This window comes from Lissotriton helveticus, chromosome 8, assembly GCF_964261635.1.
Source record: "Lissotriton helveticus chromosome 8, aLisHel1.1, whole genome shotgun sequence".
NCBI classification, from domain to species: domain Eukaryota; kingdom Metazoa; phylum Chordata; class Amphibia; order Caudata; family Salamandridae; genus Lissotriton; species Lissotriton helveticus.
This window is the reverse complement of record NC_136069.1, coordinates 1,041,700,246-1,041,723,891: the sequence shown is the minus strand read 5'-3', so window position 1 is coordinate 1,041,723,891 and position 23,646 is coordinate 1,041,700,246. Positions and strand designations below refer to the sequence as shown.

The window sequence follows — 23,646 nt, the reverse complement described above, 5'->3', positions numbered from 1 at the left end:
ACGTGAATGCCGTGCCGGTCGGCCCGCAGCTTCTCTGGGATAAAATCATTGCTGTAACCAGCGCAGTAATGAGCCACCAGTTTAGCGCGACAATCCTGACCTGCATTGGCATTCAAATACAAACTTCTTTGACACCAATCGCACAGAGTCTATCAGAGCAGCACGCGGTCCCAACTGCTCTGCTTCCTCATGAGGACTCTCACAAGTGTTTGGAGACCTGGACGGCGATTTCAGTCCCGCTTGTCTCTTCCTCTGCTCGCAGTGGTGTCAAGGTGGCGCCACAAATGCGTGACATTACATTTTAGTGCAGTAATGCGGACCACCGATCTAAAATGCGGTAGTGTCACGCCTAATGCGTGACACTTGACAGGTCTGCTACTGTAGACCTTGTCAGGACCAGGACAAAGTGTCAGTTGACGCTTCTGCCTGCTTGCTGTTGGATGGGATCTTCTTGTGAGAATAAACTTACAGCCTTCCTGTGTCCAGTCACTTACATCAGGAATGCTTCAATGTGACAAGATAAGAACAAAATGTAAAGGCCTGTTTACAGAAAGCGAACACTCGTGGGAGAATACAAGAAGCATGGGTGGAACAAAGACATGCTAGACACTGTAAAAAAAAAGCCAGCAAATATATAGCAAGCAAAGGTGAGTTACAAACCACAAAGCCTCAATGGTAAACAACTGACCATTTCCGCGGAAGCATTTATAATATCCCCAAGATATCTTTGCAAATGAGGCTGCTCTGCTATCTGTGGCCTGGGCTTCGACCACAAAACATCAGTGGGGGGGAGGGGGGGGGGGGGGAGATAGTACCATATGTGAGCTCACTCGACTGATTCCACAGGAATAGTGCATCCCCGCCCGCACCTACGTTGGAGACACCCCCCTAAGAAACTCGATTCAGAAGCCAACAGTATCGCTTAGATTACAACGTGAAAATTGAAAACGGTGGTGAGAGAGAATCGCGATATCACCTTTCATTTCCGGGGCTGGGGTTTGTAAAGACATTGACAGATGGCATGAACGCGTGAAGCGGACGGCCTGAATAAAAACAGTATTCAACGGACCATCTTGGATTAGCCACGTTTGGTGAGCCTATACCAGCTGCAGGTGTAACACTTATGAATATATTGAGTCATGTTTTAGAGAGTATTTGAATGGGGATAACTGATATTCGTTTGTACTGTGCATTTGCATATGCTCCAATGATAATCCCAAAAATAATGTTCTACAATTACAAATTTAAATATAGGAAATCTCATATTACTGCTTTTTCTGTAAGTGCATTTTTTTTATGTATATGAATGAAAAAGACAATTTTGTTTTCGCCCAAGGAGGCAATCTCACACAGCAAGTAATTCTGTTTTTAAGATGGCTGCGGCGATAGCCTTGCGCCATCCTCTCCATTGCCAGTTCGCGGGGAAACGTCCTTCCTTTGTGTTCACTATTACGACGAATTCTTCCTCCTATGATCCGCAACAATCATAGCCGAGAAAATTGAACGGAGACACGAGTGGGTCCGTGGTCTCCTGGGCAACCGCAGCCGGAGTGGCCCTAACAGCCCCACCTCTTGTGTAGGTATGTTTTTTTATCGTCGAGGATGCCCCCCTGCAACAGCTCAGGGGCACCAAGGGCTTCGGGGGAGGGGATAGAAAACACAAACGCGGCGAGTCCGTTTAAAATGGCTGGGCGACCACCTTGTCGGTCAAGGTGTGGGGATCAGTGTTGCGTCTATTTCATATTTATTGTACCGACTCATATCTTTTATACGTGTTATTGTACGCCCCCGTTAAGAGAGGCGCGCGACCCGCTCGCCCTAAATTTGAGCAAGGCCGCGCGCGATGCCGTCCTTCGCCAGCGGGACGTGCAGGCTGGAGGAGTCTATAAAAAGCCGTCTCTGCCACATAGACGTCTTCGTTTGCCTACTAAGCAAAAGTTAGAAAGCGCCTCATTAATAATACCAGCAAAAACGTTGACTTGTTGGCATATTATTTGAGTTCAGGTAGAGTGGAGAAGTAACGGTAAAACACGATTGACGTTCAAATGGAATACACAGTGCGACAGACAAAAGTGCGCTTTGCTGGTTGTTCACCCTCTGCGGACAGCATTCTATGTCAGATTAAAACAACCCCCGTTCTATAAACATCAGGTTGAAGGAGAAAGTGGGACTAGTTTTCATTGACATATTTTAAATTATTAGTTTTTTTTCGTTGAGAGCATACCTGCTGCTGAAGGTGCTCAACTGAATATATAGACCTCTTAATAAGTAGGTTGTATGGGCTTTTAGTTTTTCTCATGTGCGATTCTGGGTAATAAAGTGAGCGTATTAATAGTTTTTGTGATGAATATAGTTGTTATCGAAGAGTTAATGATGTTGCACTCAAAACGGCTTAATAGAAGTGTTTAGCAGCAAAATAGTTTTCTTTTGGCGAGCATGTGTCACACGGGCCACCGGAATTAAGTGACAGGAGAGGTCCAAATTAGGTGTGATGGTTGGGTAAATTATGCGGCAAGAAAAAGTAAATTATTGCGATACCCCTTGTCATTGACGATTGTTGTGAAGCAACAAGGAGTACAAACCCTGTATGTCAAAATTTTACGTTTCCCCCAGGGAACATGCGTCTCTTGAATACAAAGTAAGTCAGGTTGAATCGAACGCAGTTCAGTGGCAACCCTCTTTCTCTTATTATAATTATTGAGGCCGCAAACATTTAAGGAACGTATTTTAACCCCCCTACTAGCCATTAGAAAAAATGAAAGAAAAATAGCATGGACCGATCATTACTAAAGTTTCACACAATACACCATATCTTCTGTTTTCAAAAGCTTTTCCCAAGCTGATACTGTGACATTTTTTATTGATTTTACCCCACCTCACCTGCCACTCAGACTACAGGTCATATTTTAGTCGGCAAACTGGGGCGGTGGGTAATTATGGAATGTGTCTTGTGCAGTATTGCATTTACACTATGTACCGTTTATGGGTCTAACCTCGATGAATCGCTAGTTCTGGAAGAATTAAAAATAGAATTTGCCTCGTGGCCGGTCCCTCTGGTATTGTGTTGGGACTTTAATATCAATCTGGTTAAGAAAGAATTACAAGGTGGGGTACAAGGATACACGGGTCGAAAACCTAGAGTGTTTAAAGCGCTATATAATCTGTTAAAAGATCATGGATTACTAGATGCATGGGATAGTCGTCAACTATCAGTGACTGCGTACACGTTTTACTCTTTTCCGCACCAGAAACTGGTACGTCTCGATTATTTTTTTAAAAATCTTCTGCATGTCTTACGGGGGCGCAGGTGCATATATTCCCTAGGATCACTTCTGATCATGCTTCAATAGACTTAGAAATAACCGCATTTTCTGTAGGTTATACCTCAAGAACTTTTACATTTGATAGATAACTGCTCCTTGATAACAGCTTTAAAGAGTATATGCAGAGGTGGATTAAGGATTTTATTGCTAACAGACAATTCACGTAGCAGTTCTTTGAGATACTTTTAAAGATTGTTTTAGAGGGGAAGTATTGAGTTTCGGTATACATTATCAAAAGACAGCTACAATAGAATTGCAGGAATTATACTCTAAATTGAGATTGGCTGAGGAAAAATTGACACTGGGAATTTCACAATGCAATGATATTGCAGATCTTGAAACCATCACACCAAGATGCGGGGCAAATATTAATACTCTGGAGAAAGGAAAATGCTCGGAAATATTTGATTTATCGAAGGGAGTATGGTGAGGCGGTAAGTCGTTGCTTAGCGCTACGATTACAGATGAAGGAAGCCTCCCAGAGAAAATATATATATATATATATATATATATATATATATATATATATATATATATATATATATATATATACCCAGCAGAAACCACAGGATGCTGTAAATATTTTGCCTATTGTAGGGGATTTAACACAGGTAGATCGGGAGGAGGCAGAGGTGTTAGATAGTCTAATTACAATGTTGGAGCTAGAGATGGCTATTAACAAATTGGCGACCGGAAAAGCTGCTGGTCCGGACAAGCTCCCAGGGGAGGTCTATAGGGTATTTTTTCACAATATTAAGAGGGAGATGTTGGCTACTATGCGAGCTACACAAAATGGGCATGCACCCAAGTCGTGGGATGAAGCCACTATTGTGGTTTTTAAGAAGGGGAAACCATCAGAAATGCTGGGATCTTACAGACCGATTTCATTGGTCAATTGCGACGGGAAAATCTATGCTAAAATATTAACAAATCGGTTGGCAAAGGTTATTCCTCCGTTAGTTTCCCTGCATCGGCATGGCTTCATCCCTGGCCGAGGGACGGTGGCTCATGTTAATAAAGTTGTGTCTCTTGTTGATATTGTCCAGGCCGAAGGGAGGGACTCAGGGTTAATATTGCTAGACGCTGAGAAAGAGTTTGATCGCGTTGCTTGGGTCTTTTTATGGAACACCATGGATCGGGTGGGATTTGGACATGGGTTTATTCAGGCTTTACAAGTCACCGGTAGCTAGGACATGTGCAATGGGTATGGTATTGGAACTGGTAAAAATAACTAGAGGAGCCCGACAAGGGTGACCTTGTGTCCCCCCCCCCCCGCCCCCTCCACTACTATTCGCTCTGTATATTAATCCGTTTGTTGATATGTTGGGAAAAAGTTTATTGTCCGGGAAATTCAGTATTCTGTCTTTGCTTATGTGGACGATATAGCTATTATTACTGTAGATCCGGCCACAGCTATTATAGAGGTGGATCGCTTAGCGCAAGAATTTGTCCAGATATCAGGCTATAAGCTTAATCTAACAAAAACACAAATATTATGCAAAAATAACATTATGCCTGATGACCTAAGAACTGTTAAGAAAGTGACTTATTTAGGGATTAAAATCCGAGTATCTATGAAGGAGCTGGTGGAAGTCAATTGGGTGGGTATAATGACTAGAATTAAAGAATCTTTAGAAAGATGGGGGCGTCTTCAGCTTACGTTGGTGGGCAGAGGTAACATCTTAAAAATGAATATTCTTCCCAGGGTTTTATATTTTTTTTTAGATCTGTCCCTTTAGAGGTGACCTGGACGCAACTTCAGCAACTGCAATGTTTGTGTGCTAAATTTCTCTGGGCTCTGGGTAAACCTAGAAGAGCCATACGGTTCATGACTCTCCCAAGAGAAAGGGGTGGTTGGTCGATACCCGATGTTACATTTTATTATTATGCATGCTTTTTGTCTAAAGTGCGGATATTACTGACCGGAGAAGAGGTCAGTAACATAGCAGAAGCTCCTTCAATTTTTCAAATGCTTCTTGGGGCGGAGGTGAAAAACTGTTTAAAGAAGTTGATGGTAGCTACTACAAGAGGACACGCTTTAAAGTTATTGATGCCGTCTTTAAGGTGTGGAAAGTTATTCGGAAAAAAATCTCTTTGGAGGGGATCACATATTACACACCTACAAATGCCTCAATGATTCTCCCACCCATTTTTTGGGATTATGTAGCTAGAAGTTGGAGAAGTAAGGGTATACTATAAATTGATGATTTTTATGAGGCCGGGGGGGGGGGGGGGTTCTCTACTTTCTTGGATTTTGCCAGGCAATATAGTTTACCCAAGATGCAGTTTTAAGTTTTTTCAAATTCAGGATATTTTGGGTAGGAAAAACTTAGCAACGCGCACATTTTGTGAAACTATTAGGCGCCAGGAGAAAATAGGGGTTCTATATAAAATCCTTTTATCCTCTAGGGCAGATGATTTGGAGAAACATAATGTTAAATGGGTTAATGTTTTGGGAGAACATGAACCATCCTTAGAGAAAGCTATTATAATGTCTGGGGAAAACCTTCTATCTGCAATTCTAAAGCCCAATTTTTAAAAATTTTAATTTATATTCTACGTCCGATAAGTTGTTGAAATGGGGGGGGAGGATGGTAAATGTTTTCGTTGTGGGAGTGATAATGCTGATAGTTGACATGTTTTTAGGTCTCGCGACCTATCGATGCGCGCATGCGCATCGAGCGGAGCGAGAATTCAAGTGGCGAAAACATCATGAAACCACCAGCTTTTTGCTGGCGTTTTCATGCAGTTCATGTGAATCACGTGTTCAAACATGAACGCGCATCAGCCTCCCTCCATTTGCCGCACAGCACATCAAAGGGCTTCGCCCAGCGTGCGCTCTGCGGCTTCTCCTCCCCTAATTGAATCATGGCCGGCCGCAGGCCGGCCGTACTTTCAGTTTCCCGCTCTGCATTTTTTTGTTGTTGTTGCTCTCTCGTGTCAGCTTTTAACTCCAGATCCGTTACAGTCAATGGACAGAAGTTAATCTATACGCACCTATAAACAATACATCGGTATTATATATTTGTGTGTTGCTTGTAGGTACATGCAAGTACCAGCGACATTATAATTTTGGGTAGACGTAAACAAGAAATAATGCCGAACCTACATTTATTTCTCTAAATAAAATGGCAGTTCGATGGCCACTTGAAACGTTTTCACGTGCAACAGCTTTACGATTTCTGCAGTATTGTTTAATTGGTATGACCCGATCTCCTGGCCTGCGTTAATTTTAAGAGTCCTGACACTTTATGCGTGAACTTCGGGCGGCCTCCGCTTTATTTTCTTTACTTGCGAAACCTCTCCGGAGTCGTTTTATTCTACTTTTAATGAGTGTCTGGGTACTTCTCCCACACCAGAAGTGCGCTTTAAAGGGAAGGAGGTCACGACAGGCGATTGTGATCGATGCGTCTCACTGCCCTGCTATCTGTGACATTGACCCACCATCGGGATAATCGCCATTGTTCTGCGCAGGATCACACAGCCGTGCTACTAGGGCAGGAACAATCGCCTGTGAGCGGCCACAGAACGGGCCGCTGCTTCCCAGGCTGCGCGCTGCTTGAGAACCTCCGACAGCCCCCGGTTCGCTGACCATTCATTTCCTGCCCTTCCTTAAACCGGCCCATTGTTGGGAGCTCTTTTTTTCTAATTTAGCCATAAATTGGAGCAGCTCGCGCTATGAGCTTTGCTATTTTCTATTTTATCAAGTGTCCCAGACCCTCCTTACTAGGCTAGCTCTGATTGGTGAACGGCTCCTTGCACTGCTTGTCTGGTTGAATTTACTGTACATTTATGTGAGTATAGGTACATCAGAGGTGATCTTGCTCTCCTCAAATGTACTACTTTAATGGGTGTTTTGCTAATTTGCATTGCCTATCCCCACCCCCTTCCCGGTCACTCGCACTTTGCATCCGGTTCTGAATTTACAAGCCTGACAGCGAAATTTAGATAAGAAGCCCGCGTGGGGTAATGTAAGTTTGTGGATTGTATTGTAATTGCATTTATATAGCGCTTACTACCCCAGACGAGGCGTCGAAGCGCATGCATACAATCAAGGGATGCGTAATTAATCCATACGTCGTTTGCAAACGAATTCGGGTACTTTCCCTCAGTTCTGTTCGCCTCTTAAAATGAAATGAGAGACACACGCCCCAAAAACATAAAATTCCTCTTTATTTTTAAACGAGGAGCCCAAAGCAGACACAATAGACCCCAATTCACTCAAGACCCCTCCCGCCACCGCGCTTTATTAGCAGCCTCTTTTCAGCCACAAAGCTGTTAAAAAGAGAGGAAATTAAAGGTAAAAAAAAAAATGTAGATAAAACAAGCATTGGCATTGCCAATAGGTCTCGCTTGTGGGACCTTATAAGTATTTAGTTTTGCAGCACAATATCCTTGTTGCATAATCGGATATTGTGCTGCAAAACTAAATACTTATAAGGTCCCCAAGTGAGACCTATTGGCAATGCCAATGCTTGTTTACTTTTGTAGCAAGCTGTTCTATATTACTGATATTGAAAAGTGTTTTTCAGAGATTACTGGGATGCCAATTAAAATTACTGCAGCTATGATGTTATTAGGAATTGGTCAGGATCTAGAGCTTGGGAAACCTATGTTTAACCATCGTTATCTACTGTTTATGGCTATGGCTGTTGCTCGTATTTGTATTGCTGCCTCGTGGCTTCAGCCTCAGGCCCCCGATTTTGAAAGGTGGCGAGCCAGAATGTATAATATATATAATTTAGAATTTAGTCTGTACTCAGCAAAAGGATCAAGGAAACGAAAGACTGGTATTTATATCTGGGAGGCTTTTCATGAGCATATAAATGTCTGAAGCATGATGTAATATTTTGATACTGTGGATTAATAAAAAGAAAAAAAAGAAAAAGCTAATTATGTGGGGTAATGCACATTTTGTAAAGGTATTACTTTATTATGTTGTCACCTTTACACTTGTTAATCACTGTCTTGGTTACACCTCATTAATACAAATTTAATATCCAAATATAGTAATAAGCAACCAAAAGTTGACCAACTTGCTTTTGCAAAGGGACTTCTACTGCGCTGCAACTTGTCACTGCTTTTAGTAACTTTTGAACCATTTGAGCTAGAAGCACATTTTTTGTTGCAATCTGTAGATGATGGATTATGTGGCAAATTCATAACTATGCAGAAAACACTGCGGCCGCGCAATCACATAATTCCAGTAGCCCAATTTATTGTGAATTAAACTTTCCATCTTTTTCCTGATGTAACTAAATCCACAGGACGGTCGCGTGCGCGCCCCATGAGCTCTTTAGTACTATGCCTGACAGTGGGATCGGCGATGTGTGTTGCACCCGTTGTGAATTCCACAGCTAGCTCGGCTCTAGATTAACACAAGCTAAACATATAATGTCCCAAAGGCGAGACCCGTTGGCTATGCCAATGCTTGTTTCTTTTTGTGTTGGCACTGGAGCAAGGTATGGACCTTTTTTTTCCAGTGATCTCCTTTGTGTACTAGTGCTCCTGGTTGTTTTGTGCCCCCATGTCCTGCCATCCATGTTGCTTTGTCCTCTGTGTTACTTACCTCCCCTTCCCACTGTCCGTGTTGTTACGTGCCACTTACTGTCCGTGTTGGTACTTGCCACCGGCTGACTGTTTTGTTGCTTGCCTCCTCCCGTTTTTAGGTCTCGCACCTGCGATACAGGGCGAAAGCCCTGTCGCAGCGAGACCTATTGCTGTCTGCTCTGCTTACAAGGAGCCAAGAGGGAGACAAGAGATGGGCACGCGCAGCATGCCGGAAACGGATCAGGTCGCGGGCGTGAACACGCACTCCGATTCCGGCATGCTGTTCACACACGCAGGCACACACACACACACACACACACACACACACACACATATATCCACCCCCCCCACTCACCGGGCTCTTTACGCGTGTCCCACTCCCTCCGCAGCGGGTCAGTCTCAGCAGCAGGCTCCAGTTCAGACTCGGAGCTCGGCGTGTCTTTTCCGGCGATCCTCAGCTTGTGCAGGGACAGCCGATGTGCATGCTCACGGCGACGGCGTCTCGTGCGCTCCCACCGTGCTTTCAGTTTCGCGCCCGGCAATCCTCAGCTTGCGCCGGGACAGCCAATGTGCACGCTCACGGCGACGGCGTCTCGTGCGCTCTCCCCGCGCTTTCAGTTTCGCGCGCTGAGACAGTGCCCCCGCTGCACTCCCGATGACTCCGTGGGCTGAATATTTTACAGTACCTGGAGGGAAGGGGGCCGCACTGGGTGCCTCGAGCGGTCCTGACTAATGTTCCTCTCACAGTACGTGAGCAATTCATGTGGCAGTGAGGTAGTGAGGTAACCTCCCTCCTGCCCCTCCACTGGAGGAAGGGGGCGCTACAAATAAGGAGGGTAGGTGCTGCTAATCGCACACTACAGCCTCCTCCCTCTTACTACAGCCCTCCGCCCCACCACCGCTCAGATATTCAAAGCAGTATTGATCTGTGCCCGGGCACTCCGAGCCGGAGTGCTTCTGGGCTGCGTCTGACGCTCCTTCGCTGTGGAGGAGCTGCGCCCGCCGCCCAAGTTTCGAGAGTGGCAGGATGAAGTGCGGGCAGAGGCTGAACTATTTGAACGTCTGGAGCCACCTGCGTGGACGGCCGACTGAAGTTTGGGGAGCAAAGGGAGGTGAAGAGAAAGAAGATGGGAGCAGACTTGGCACAGCCTTCTTGGGCATGGCAGGACCCCGTATCCATGAAGCTTCCTGCCTCGCCCTGGAGAAGAGGTCCGCGGGGATGCCGTGCCGTGGGGCAGCTTTGGTGACTGTTTCCTCTTGAAGAGGGTGGGGCACTGCACTTCCCACCGGGGCTTCCCCGGGGACCACTATCAATGTTTGACCAGAATATGAGCGATGGGGTGTCCGAGGAGGACAGTAATCCGCTGTGCGGATCAGGGGCGAGGGACTGTGCTTCGAGCAAGGGCCCTCCACCGGCACCAGGGCTTAACTGGAGTGCGGTCACTGCGGGCTGAAGGAGCTGCCAGGAAGCTCCATGGAGGGAGGAGGAGTAGGAGGGCAGCACCTGGACATGGGCGAGAGCCCGACTGAGGGGGATTCCAACTACTGCAGCAGGATCCTGGTCAGAGGTAAGATGCACGTGTGCTACCGCATCCTACCTCAGGAGTAAATACACCCTCCTCTAGAAAACTTCCCTACGGAACCCTCAAATCCTGACAGCTCGCACAGGCCTTTGTGGACGCAGGAGTCTTGACAGCTCGCACGGGGGTGTGTGGGGGCAGGGGCCCTGACAGCTAGCACGGGCGTGTGTGGGGGCAGGGGCCCTGGCAGCTCGCACAGGCGTTTTTGGGGGCAGGGGCCCGACAGTTTGCACGGGCATTTGTGGAGGCTGGAGTCCTGACAGCACTGTCCCCCGCACCCGTGGGTCAGCATCAGAAGCTGAGGTCTGCAGAGACCTGCAGACTGCCGAAGAGCCAGGCAGCCCTTTCATGACAGACTGTTGGAGATGGAACATGTGGCTTGGCTTCCCTGGGACGCCTGCAGCCTAGGGGTCCGATGGGGGGGGGGGAGGGGTCCTGGGTGCTGTCTCTGTGCAGGCAGCGGATAAGCGGCTACATTTCTGTGCCATTTTGGCAAGGCTGAGCAGCCCCACAGCCTCATTCCAGGTCAGAAACAAGCATTTGCAATGAAGTAGGTCTTGTGTTTACGAGTTTGAGCTATTGGCATTGTAAGTGACAATGCCTTTTATTTATGTTTAGGTTTTTAAAACCTAAATAAAAGGCATTGTCATTTACAATACTAATGCTTAAACTCTCGTAAATGCGAGACCTATAGCATTGCAAATGCTTGTTCTTGTTGCTTGTCTCCTCCAGCTGCCTGTGATCCTGCTCTTGCACTCATCCCATTTTGCAGATTGCCCCCACCTGCTGTCTGTGCTTTTGATTTACCCACCCATGTTCATGTGTTGCTCTCCTGCCACTCCCCACCTTTGCTACTAAAACATATACCCATGTGCAGAGGTCTCCATCTCTGTGGCGGGGCTCTCTCCACAGAAAAGATAATAATAAGGCTGTTGGCTTTTGAATTGCAGTTAGTAGTTGCAGGCGTAGTTACTGTAGTGCTACTTAACATATTACAAAATACACTTTGGCAATTGGATTCCTCATTTTTTCCTCCAACTAAAATTATACTCCAGAGAATTATGGAAGAAATAGAGCTTTACTTTGTCTGTGGTAAAATACTGTGAACTGTGTCAGTGTGCCACCAGCAGAGACATAACGCAGCTAAGCTTCATTTCAGAAGAAAGGCCATTTATAACATTTTCTAATGCTCAATTTTATCTTTCCATGGATGTAATTAACTATCCTTGTCAGTCAAATCTTATGATGTTTCAATATTGTAAGTCGTGCTTGACGTTGCTGTGCAGCATGAAGCTGAGCGTTCATGGAGCAAAGAACACCTGAAGGTTTGCACACTTTGGCTCGGGGTAACGGAAGCTCTGCATAGTGACCAGTTTAGTATTTGCTGTTTATGGATCACAAAGCAGTGAACGAACACCTACTGATTTTGGGTGTAGTTCCTTAATTTGACATGGGCTCCCAAGTATGCAGGTGTAAGTAAACTGCTCAGAACCTTGATTTCTAAAGCTGAAGTGAGAGGAATATTTTAGGAAGGAGAGAGACAACTATGCATAAGGGAGGGAGAAGAGCAAAAAAGTTAGAGATCGTGAGTGGGTAGAAAGGTGGAAAAGGATAAACGAGTGAAAACATTTAGCCATATAGACGTAGTGCAGAGGGACGTGGAGTTTATGGACCTGCAGTTATTTTGTGTTGGTTAGACTGTAATTTCCCCATAATATTCACCCTGCCGCCCCCAAACCCCCAATAAAATATTCTCATGCTCCAAAAGGATCGATTAAAAAGAAAAAAAACTTGACTCAAATGTTGATTTCTCTGATTGAGTCTATAACCACAGATGCCTAACGGCCACTCCTCACGCAAATGAAATTAAATCAGAGGTCTAAGCAGTAGATTTCATTTATGAACTATAGATGCAAGAGAGAGACTGTCACCAGAGAGCAATACATTTAAGCTCTTTTCAGGTCAAAACCTACCAAACAGCTCAGCTGACTGGTTACAAAGACATATTGGGGACATACTGAAAGCTTCCCTAGGAAATCCATTCTGCCCATTTGTTACCATTGGCTTTGTGTATTGTAACAAACGTTTGCTTGCTTTCTATTTACTGGCTTATTTGTTTTAGGCTGTCTGGCATGTCTTTGTTCCTTCTTTGGAGCTTAGCCTGTTTACCACCTCCTGACTGGCTCCTTGAATTCTTCCACAAGCGTTCGCTTTCTGGGTCCGCTTTTTAGGTTTTGCCTGCATAGCGCTTGCAAAATCTATTGTGTGTGTGTATGTATATATATGTAAATATATATATTTTTTAAAGGTGCATAGAACCCACCTGTTATGCATTACTTACTTCTACTTACCATTGGCTGGCTCTCACGTCACTTAACATTGGCTGCCTCCCCCATGGGTTTCCTTTCCTTGCTTCCTATCGGTCAGCCCTCCTCCTTGCTTGCGGTTTCCTCCTGGGCTTGGAGTATTTGTCCATGCCATGGAGCCTGGACCAAGTACTGCTTCCTGTGGCCAGTGTCTTCCACTGACTACATACAGTCCGTCCACCCAAACCTGCTGTCTTTGCTTTTCCTGGTTCCCTTCTTCCACCCTTATGTTTAATGAATTTACCAACATTACAACCTATAAACATTGTTCATCAGTTTAAAAAGCAACAGGCTAGAACACCCACTCCCTCGAAACGAAGAAACATGGGTTGTGTGCGTGAAAATCTCCATAGCCGAAGGTCTGTGTATGTTTTATACTTCCCGAGATAGCACTTTAGCAGCGTATACAAAACACACGTGGTCACAGTGTGAATGTAAAGTCACTCAGCAAAGAAATCTGTGGCAGGTTCACGTCATCACTACCAGTGGATTAACATCACACTAATTGACCCAGAGCCTTATCCCCAGACCCTGCGTTGCCAGGGAATGAGGAGGGCTAAAACCACTTGACCATTAGCACGCTTCTGGGTCTTCATTCTCTGTTTTAGTTAACCTCAGAAAAAAATGATTTCAGGTTATTAATTGGATATAAAGCATTTACAAGATGACAAATATTATTTTCCTGTGGTACAATTTTTTATTTAAAAAAAAAATATATATTTTTATTAATAAACATGAAAAACCAACAGCAGGTGCCTTACATCACTGAACTAACAACAATTATACAATCATAACAACGGAATAGACGGGTGACCTCCGAGGAAAAGCTGAATCATAGATTGTAACTGGCGTGCAGTCATATAATGTACAGGAGATATAAGTTCAGTTCAACCAGCACCAATCACAGGCCTCACCACCCCTAGAAACAGAATTGTAGGGAACAGGGCAATTTCGAGTGGCAAGAGAGCGTAACATTATAGGGTAGGGAACTAATCAATTACCGCAGCTAACATGCAATAATAAACTAAACACTTTGTAAAGGTCGAAATAAACAATGTGGTTTCTCAGGGCCCGTCCACCCAACAAACAATCACCCATCAGGAAGGCACCTAATAACAGGATAGTAGCAGAATATTAAACATAAAAACAAAAACAAAGACCATACAAAGAACCCCGTCCTCCCACCCTGCACCCCTGCATATGGCTTTCGCCTAACCCAGACTAGCAGTGTGCCTGTCGCCCCATCTGTCGCCCCATCTAACTAAGTTCTAAAAGTAGAAAAGAAGAAAAGTGGAGGAGGAGATCCTGTGGTACAATTTTTATGAACTGAACACATTCTGCAAAAACATGTCTAGCTATCATTGGTGCAGTAAGTAGAGAGGGATCAGGTCACAGGGGTGGGAGAGGCACTCAGCACCGTAGTTTTTCACACATCGGTGCAGAGGATGCCATTTATCTTCGAAGAATAAGGGCTAAAACTAAAGGAAATAATAGCGCTATGACATGGTCAATGCTGGCACCAGATTTTCCCCCCCTTTTTAAACCATGTTGCATAGTATTTCGTATAGGCGAAACCTATTGGCTTTGTCAATGCTTCTTTTCTTTTTTGTGAGTCATCCATGAGAGTACATGTTTTTCAGTTGTTTCCCTTGTATGCTGGTGCAGGAAGCAGTAAATGTGCTGTATTTCTTTGAAAAGGTTTCCTGCCTTTAGTCTTTCTGCTCTACTGATTCATCAATCTCCCATGCCTGTGATAAACAATGTTCTGGCTACGTGCTTGTTCATTTTGGTTTTTATTCTGAAGGGTGATGGAAACATATTTTAATATGATCACAACAAATCAACACTCTGTGATGCTGATTTCCACACATTATCATTTGTGCCCTGTATAGTTTTGGCAGTAAACCTGGCCTCCACCTTGGGGGTGCCCAGGAGTGGACACCTCACAGGGAAAGCCAGGATGGGTTCCACAGCGGTATTCGTACAAGTGCCTTGAGACCCTTGCGGGTGAGTAGTGCGCTATACAAGTATCAACTTACATTTAAAAAAAAAAGTTTTTATTAAGAAAAAGAAGGAACAATACACAAGGCAATAATACAATACTCACGGACATGTGTTCACAAAGGAAGGACTTCTGAGTACAGTGTTATATAGCATATAATTAAAACAGGGACTAGGGGGGGTCAGTGGGGAGGCAAGTAAATGGTGACAAAAATGAAAATACACAGAATGTCTGATCAGGGGGAGAGAGAGAGACTTTTGGAATCTCATCGAATGGGGGAGTACATATGTTTCCACGGTAGGCGTTCCACTGACTCCAGATCCTGTTCCATTGCCTAGGTCTACCCCTTGCCACATACACCGTCTTCTCTCTAAACATAGACCAATCCATGTTTTCCTTCCATACCGATACCGTGGGCGGCCGCTGGGAGCCCCACAATGGTGCGATGTCTGTCTTGGCAATCATGTTCCCACGGGTCGCCCACTGGGTCTGAGCAACATTATAATCATTCGGTTCCCACACGTTCAACAGGCAACGCCTGGCCTCAGGCAATAATACCACTCCAGTGACACTTTCCATCACTGCATGCACACGGTTCCAGAACGCAACCACCTCCGGACATTCCCAAATTATGTGAAGGAAGGTTCCAACCATCCCACAGCCACGCTTACATAAACCATCAGGGGAATAACCCATACAAACCAAACTCGGACCAGTAACATACACACGATGGAGGATCTTAAGTTGGACGAGGCGGAGACGGGCAGGTATAGCCACCTCCTTGGGCGAAGATAAAGCGGATTGCCAGTCCTCGTCATCCAGCTCCAAACCGTCACCAGTCCAAACCTCCCTGAGACGTACAAGTAGACCAGCCCGATTGTTGATCAACTTCTTGTATATTAATGAAATCGTGCTATCGGGCACATGGCCATCAAGCACCCGATCTTCGAGCGGGGAGGACTCTGGGATAACTGCGCCTGTAGTGAAAACCGAGGTCAAAGCATGGTGAATCTGCGCATACCTGAAAAATTCCCTGTCACTCAACTCATATTCTATTTTTAATGCCTCAAAGGTCTTAATTTTGCCCTTGGCCCAAAGGTCGCCCACCCTACTAATGCCAATCGTGTCCCATTTCTCAAAACCTTTCGTTTTCCAGAGACATCCCAATCTTTCAGACGTATACAACGGGGTTGCACGGGTGAGCCGATCCTTCCATCCCAGAGCCGCATTCGCATCATGCCAGACTTGTACAGCAATCTTGGTGGGTCCAGATAATGTCCTCCCTGCTACCTTAGAATAGAGAGCCCTATTTTAGTTCCCGCCCGGCAACAGATACTTGTCCATCTCGAACGCCGGGTTAGGACCGGGTGCATACCTTGCGTGGTTAATCGCACTCAGCTGAGAGGCCCAATAATAACACCTGATATCCGGAAGCGCTATACCTCCGTCGTACCAAGGGAGGGTGAGCTTAGCAAGGGCGATACGCGCACGTCCGTCCCAGACCAGCCGCCTCTGTAGGCTCTCCACCTCTCGACAATAGCTCGCCGGAATAGTATCGAAGGTGTTCTGGAGCGCGTACAAAAATCGTGACAGGGACATCATTTTGAAAAGGGCAGCGCGCCCGAGCGGTGACAATGGCAACCTACGCCAGCGCATAACATCCAGTTTCAGCCTCTGAAGAGGGGGGAGCAGATTGCGCTCGTAGCGAACAGCGGGGTCTAGGGATATGTAGATCCCCAAATATTTAAATCCCGCCTGCGAGACCTGGATAGGAAATCTACGAGGCAAAGGAGGGAGACCACCCGAGAGCACATAGACACAGAATTTGGTCCAGTTGATAACGAGACCTGAGTTCTTTCCAAACGAAGTAAGCACGTCAAAAAACACATTCAGTGATTTTCGGGGGGACGTGAGATACAACAGGATATCATCCGCGTAAAGCGATATACGATCCTCGAAATCCGGGGTCCACTGGATACCCTTTATCGGGGGCTCCCATCGCAGCCAAGCAGGCAGTGGTTCCAGAGCGAGGGCAAAAAGTAGTGGAGACAACGGGCAGCCCTGCCGTGTGCCCCTCCAGAGGGTAAAGGAATCTGATACTCGGCCATTAACGACTACCTGAGCCAGAGGCTTCTCGTATAAAAGTTTCACCCACCCGATGAACCCGGAACCGAAACCAAATTTCGCGAGAGCGGCCCAGAGATATGGCCATTCTAGTGTGTCAAAGGCCATTGTGGCGTCCAAGGAAGCCAAAATGGCTGGCTCATGAAGAGACGCCGCCCTCGCGAGGACGCCATGTAAGCGCCACAGGTTGAGCGCCGTGCTACGATGCGGGATAAAACCAGACTGATCCGGGTGGATCAGGTCACTAATGACGTTGATCAGTCGGTTGGCTAACAATTTGGCCAGAATTTTGGGTTCGGCATTTAAGAGCGAAATGGGCCTATAGGAAGCACAGCGATCCCGCGGCTTCCCCTCCTTGTGGACAACCACGATTGTAGCGAGACGCTGATCACGAGGAAGGGAGCCAAAGTCTTGCGACTCCAGGAACATATCCCGGAGATACGGCGCCATTTTGTCAGGACGCAGTTTGTATAGTTCAATGGGCAGACCATTAGGTCCCATAGCCTTGCCGGAGCGAACAGAACGAATAGCGGTAGCAATCTCGTCCGCCGAAAGTGGTGCATCCATTAGGTCTCTGTCGACCTCCGATAGGCGCGGCAATGCAATGTCGCGCAGCAACAGATGAGTCTTCCTCTGCCCTACCAGAGACCGGAGAATATACCGTTCGAAAATGTTCAAAAAAACACTCAACAATCTCAGCCGGGTCCGTAACACACACTCCATCAAGTTTCTCAATCACAGGAACAACACGATTCGCTCTTTCTTTCTTATCAAGCCATGCGATCAATTTACCAGCCTTGTCACCAACATCATACAATCTGCCCTGTTGCTCTCTATTCATTACTTTGGCAGCATTAGTCACCAGGGCTCTGTAATCTAGCTGCTTCAGGCTGAGGGAATGAAGTTTAGCACGAGTCACGCCAACCTCGAGGTCACTCTCTAGCTCGGCTATATCTGTCTCGATACGAACCATTTCTTCATATTTAGTTTTCTTAGCACCAGCGATTAGTGACAAAGCTTGCCCACGGATAACAGTCTTGAAAGTCTCCCACAATTACACAGATGAGGACACAGACCCCGCATTTTCAAGAAAGTAGTGATCAAGGGACTTTACCTACTCAGAGCGGGTCTTAGGATTGCGAAGATACCATGGGTTTATGGGAGCGACCCGTCCTTCGCTACACACTTTAGCATCAATGCAAAGCCACAAGGGGGAGTGGTCTGATATACCCCGTGCAAGGTGTCTAATTTCTCTAACAGAGGAGGATTGCGCTGCCGGCATCAGAACATAGTCAAGTCTGGAGAGACTGCCGTGGGCCCCGGAATGGAAAGTGTATTGTGACTGCACAGGGTGCATCAATCTCCAACTGTCTACCAGACCAAAAGTCTCCAAAAACCCACTCAGCCATGATTGAGACTTGGTAAGATCCCTGGGGGGGTAGCGATCTACGCTACCGGAGACAACCGAGTTGAAGTCTTTCCCCATAATCAGGATACCATCAGGAAGCCCCAGCACTACACGCCCAATATCAGCAAAAGTAGAGGTCTGTAGACCCGGCGGGACATATACAGTGATCAGTGAAACAGTTCTCCCCTCCCATCTGCCAGTGAGAGCGACGTAGCGTCCCCTATCGTCAAGGATTACATCGTCTATTTCCAAAGGGAGAGAGGACCGGACAAGGATGCCCACGCCCCTAGAGCCGGAAGTAAATCCAGAGTGTGCAACAAGACGATACCCTCGCCTGTTCATAGCATGACACGCATTCCCAATCAAATGCGTTTCCTGCAGAAGAACGACATCGGGGGAAAGGCGTCGCAAGAACTGTAACACCACTCCCCGCTTTATCCTATCACCCAATCCATTGACATTCCAAGACATTAGCCTCAACCCACTACCTCCCATCCCGGTGCGGAATGCAGAATCCACCCCATAAAGAACACAATGACCGGATCAAAGAGGAAAACAATACGTTGCCTTGATAGAAAGTAACAAACGCACAAACTCCCCCCTCCACCCCCCAACTTGGACCCGTTACAACACCCCTCACCCTGCACCCCTGCGTACGACTCAAAAGCCACCCCAACTTGCAGTGTGCCTGCCGCCCTGACATTAAACTAATCTACAAAAAGAAACCCGGAGGAGGAAAGAGTCCCAATCCCCCCGCCACCCTCGGGCATACATCAATAAAACACAGTAGTATTAGAATCATCGAACCCAACTGTATGATAAGTCAAATGTTCGGAAGTCGGGAACCACAGTGCCACTCCTGCTCCGGTACACCACCCTCGGCACCACCAGGGTGTTCAGTTCGATCGTTCTGCTTAGGTAGAGCATCCAGCCAGTCACTAACACTCTCGGGACGGTCAAAGAAAAACGTCCGGTCCTCGTACTCGACACGGAGCCTCGTTGAAAATAGCATCGCGTATTTCAGGCCCACGTCTCGCAGTTTTCGCTTAACTCCTTGAAATCCCATCCTTTGCCTTTGAACAAGCTTAGTGAAGTCCGGGTAGAAGCTCACTGTTGTGTTTTCGTACTTTACAGGGCCGCCCACCTGCGAGGCCTGCAGGATAGCGTCTCTGTCTCTGAAATGAAAGAGCCTGGCGATGATAGGCCTCGGAGGGGCACCCGGCTTCGGTTTCCCACCCGGCACTCGGTGGGCACGCTCCACGGCGAAGAATTTGCTCAGACCTGTAGGGGCGAGGTGATTTAGGACAAGGTCTTCCACCAGGAGATCCGTTGCAGAATTTTCGGGGGTTTCAGGGACATCAATAATGCGTATGTTGTTGCGTCGTGCCCTGTTTTCAAAGTCCTCCAGTCGGTGCGTCATGAGGTCGTTGGAGGATCGCAAATTACCGATTTCAGTCTGTAGGTCTGACACATCGGTCTTAAGGCTAGAGGTCTTTACATCCAGTGACTTGACCTTTTCATTGGTCTTAGACAAGTCAGCTCTGATCAGGGTTACATCGATGGCTACCGTGTCGATTTTGAGAGCGAGAGCTTCATACTGCTGGCCAATGGAAGCCTTCATATTGGCGATGGCGCCCATGACATCCTTAAGAGTCAATTCGATAGACGCAGCCGGGTCCTCCTTGGCATCTCCCAAAGTACGGCTGGTAGCACCGGGGGACCCCTTAGGCTGGGTATAGCGGTCCATGACGTTAGTTCGGATCGGTCCCCCGCGTAGAGGCGTCTTGGTTTTCCGCTTCTCGTTATCAGCCCTGTTAGCCATCTTGGAAAGTGTGCCCCGAAGGGGCCCATGAGACCTGGCGAAAATGACCGGTCACGAGCAGACCACCAGAGTCTTAAAAAGTGGCCTAGGTAACAACGGAGCTCAGTACAAAGCACTCACGACCGCTGACGCACAATGAAGAGGGAGAACCAGGCCGAGCCTCGGGCAAACCGGAGCCTATAGTGCCAGGACCCAAAAACGAAAGAAAGTTGGTCCGAGGCTACTGGGGGGAGCCCCTCTGGCCGTTGTTGTTCAACTACTTCACGGCGTCCCAGCTTGTCAAGCCCCCGGCTTCGCCATGGGTTGGGCCCCAAAAGTTCAGATCAACGTAGCTGCGGTTCCCGAAGTCCAAATTACTTTTTTGAAAAAGCAAAAGTGTCAGCCGAAGTTCATCTCCAATAACCCGTGTTCAGAATCAGGATATCTTTCAGGATATGTGCGAAGGGTGGCGAGGGTCTCCGGAGCCCTGTGCTCACGCGGCCATCCCGGATGCTCGCGAAGCTCCTCCTCTCAATTTACATTTATGTCTATTTAAATGTAATGATCATTTGAGTTGAAAATGTGTTGTCTGTAATGGCAGTGCGCTACCACACCATGAACACTCTGTGCCACTTCACTCTACGTCCGACCCTCTGTGCACATCGTGTGCGGCGCCCCTGCTTTACTGTTTGAAGTGTTAAGTGAAAACCCCTTGTAATTACAGCACCCCTTCATTAATAGGTCTTGTGGGTGTATATTTAGATAGAACTACGAGTGATACATACTAAGAGGTAGAAGCAATAGTTAGATCGGTAGTCCCTCGTTTGTCTTTAGTAGAAGTAGGAACTAGTGGCCGGCTCCCCCTGGAATTAGTCCGTTCTTTATTTCTATGCCTTAATATGGCGCGAGTGTTCAAACGGGAGGCGCGAGCACTTTTGTAATTGCCGACCGATAGGGAATCTTTGATATTCTGGATCCTGTGTTGCTGCTGATTTAGTTGCAGCATTTCCTCCTTTCTCCTGCGGATGCGGGTTAGATAATGGAATTGATCCACTCATTTCGAACATTTTGAAGGTAAGGGCTACATAACGTAGAGGTCTTTAAGCAGGCTGTAAGAAAATAGAATGATTTGCATTTGGGAGGTTATTACCCCGTATCTTATGTGCCTTAATTACCTCGTTTTAGAATATCCCCCCCCCCCCCTGAGTTTTGGAACGCCGGGTTTGGAGAGGGTGCTGTTCAACTTTAACGTGATTGCACATTGAAATGAACTGCATTGTTATGCAGGTATTTTTTGGTTCAGGTGGTTTTGTTCACTGGACACTGTGGTGATAAGCCTTTTTTAGGGGGTCTTTGGGTGTGACGTGATATTTACACCTACTCGGAGGGCTTTCCTAGTGTTTGTCGCAACCCTTCTCTTCTGGCCTTCTTCCCCTTTTCTCCCTGTCTATTGAGAGCCCAGTAAACAAGTTGCTCAAACTCTTGGTGGAGTCTTTCTTAAAAAAATGTCATGTTGCCATATATCTTTAGGGATTTTTCACCCTGATAATTAGATGGGCATTTTTCTATTTTGGGTTATGTATCTTGACCTTAATAAGTCGGAAGTGTGTATATATGTAAATAGGTCATGTCTTTTTGTATCTTTTTGTATTTTGTAGGTTAATGTGTAATCTCTTGCCCATAGTCCTGAAGAGGCCTTAAATAATTGACAGGCTGAAACGCGTCGACTTTCTTGTATTCTGACCCCAAAGAAATGTTGTAATACCGTCTTAAATTTTTTTTTTGATGTGGACCTTGAAAAAATGAAGCGTAAAGTGATTTCAGCTTCCGAGGTTTCATGTTCGAATATGGTGATCTTGATAAATGAATTTAGGTTATAGAAGAAAAATACCATGATTTCCTAGTTTAAATCGTTGGGCATTTGAACCATATAAAGGGTTCATGAGAAAGTGTTTTTTTTTTGGTTCATGGATATATTTGTTGTCATATTATAAATATTGTGAGAAGACATATGTCAAATGTATATTAATGTGTGTGTATATATGTACAAAATGAAAAAGTTGAATAAGTAAAAGAAAAATAATTGGTTACTAAAAAACTTTATGCAAACCAATTTTTTTTGTCTGTATAGATTCATGAAAGTATTTTTTAGTTGGCTATTAGATGAATGAACTTAAAGTAGTAATGATGATTTAATCAATAAGTATTGGAAAATACATAGGATAGATAATTTTCTGTATCAGTCCTATAACTAGAAAGATTATAAAAAGGAATACCAGAGGCATCACTGTATTTAGTCTGTATATACTTTAAGCAGGTGTGGTCTCAGAGGGTACGCGTACATCTTATAAAATTCATGGGGGACGCGGTCTGGGCCAGGAACCTTCCCCGAAGTTAGAGCCCTCATCATACCCCTGACCACCTCCAACATGATCGGGCCATCTAGCTCCATCCGGCCTTCTGGCGACAGGACAGGAAAAGTGAGCCCAATTAAGTACTCCTGCATTGCTCCCTCCAGGGTCTGTCGACTAGACTTATAGAGCCGCTTAAAGTGTACAGTCAGCTCTTCATGTATTTCCAACTGGATATGCATAAGTCTCCCATCCGAAGATCGGAGAGACGTAATCGGCCCAACCGACTGCTCCTGCCTGATTAGCCAGGTGAGAAGAGGCACAAGCAATCCCCCTGGCATGTACTGACACAGAGTGTGCTGCAAAATGAAGGCATCGCTGCCGATCAAGCAGCCCCGCATGTTTCTTGCGCGTCTCTTCCAAGGAAGGCAGTTCCCCAGCATCGACTACCGCCCTAGACTCCAATGGCAACAGACATCTCTCTATGTCTAACAACTCCGATGTCGCCTGCTGCCGCAACCCAGTCCTAAGCACTTCCCTCTCAGGGTGACCTTCATGGTCGGCCATTCCATCACGAAGAGGAGGCGATGCCCGTATTGATCGCAAAGTACTCTCCAATAGCGTTTCCTACCGCCTCCCGGAAGACCGAGTGCTCCAGCAACGCCGGCTACAGCCTCCATGTAGGGATACCAAGGATCCCACGACCCAGGCCAGCACAAAAGAGTGAGGATTGTGTTCTGAATGCGTGTACCCCCAGTATTCTTGACCCCAAGACATATGAAAGTGGGAGGGGGACCCAAAGAATCTATCCAGACGGACGTGAGGTACAAAAAAATGAATACACCCTCTCTCCCGGGTGTTGATGTTTCCAAACATCAACCAGTCCCCAACCCTGTGCCCAGCTATTCAGCACCGCGTAATTAGATGTGGCGGCCGTGCCCGAAGCGGAGGAAAAGACCAGTCAGTCCCTACATCTAAAACACTGTTAAAGTCCCCGCCCAGTAACCATGGGATCTCGCACCATCTCCCCAGAGTAGCGGACAGCTGATTATAAAAATGCCCCTGCTCTACATTCGGTGCATAAACATTTCCCACCAATGTATGGTGTCCATCCAGTCTACCTTTTACGAGCACATTCCCA

At 46.4% G+C, this 23,646-nt stretch overlaps 1 protein-coding gene across 6 annotated transcripts in view; it reads left to right on the top strand.

The window, feature by feature from the left end:
* The first annotated feature begins 1,428 nt into the window (after nucleotides 1-1,428).
* The window catches only part of BCLAF3 (BCLAF1 and THRAP3 family member 3), a 525,957-nt gene continuing 503,739 nt past the window's right edge, over nucleotides 1,429-23,646 (top strand). For 3 of the 6 annotated variants that reach the window (XM_078657893.1, XM_078657895.1, XM_078657896.1), the window contains exon 1: nucleotides 1,442-1,580. The gene's annotated coding sequence lies outside the window, so the exon portion shown is untranslated. Of the gene's footprint in view, nucleotides 1,581-23,646 lie in introns of all 6 variants that reach the window. The other 3 variants (XM_078657897.1, XM_078657894.1, XM_078657899.1) reach the window with 3 other exon arrangements.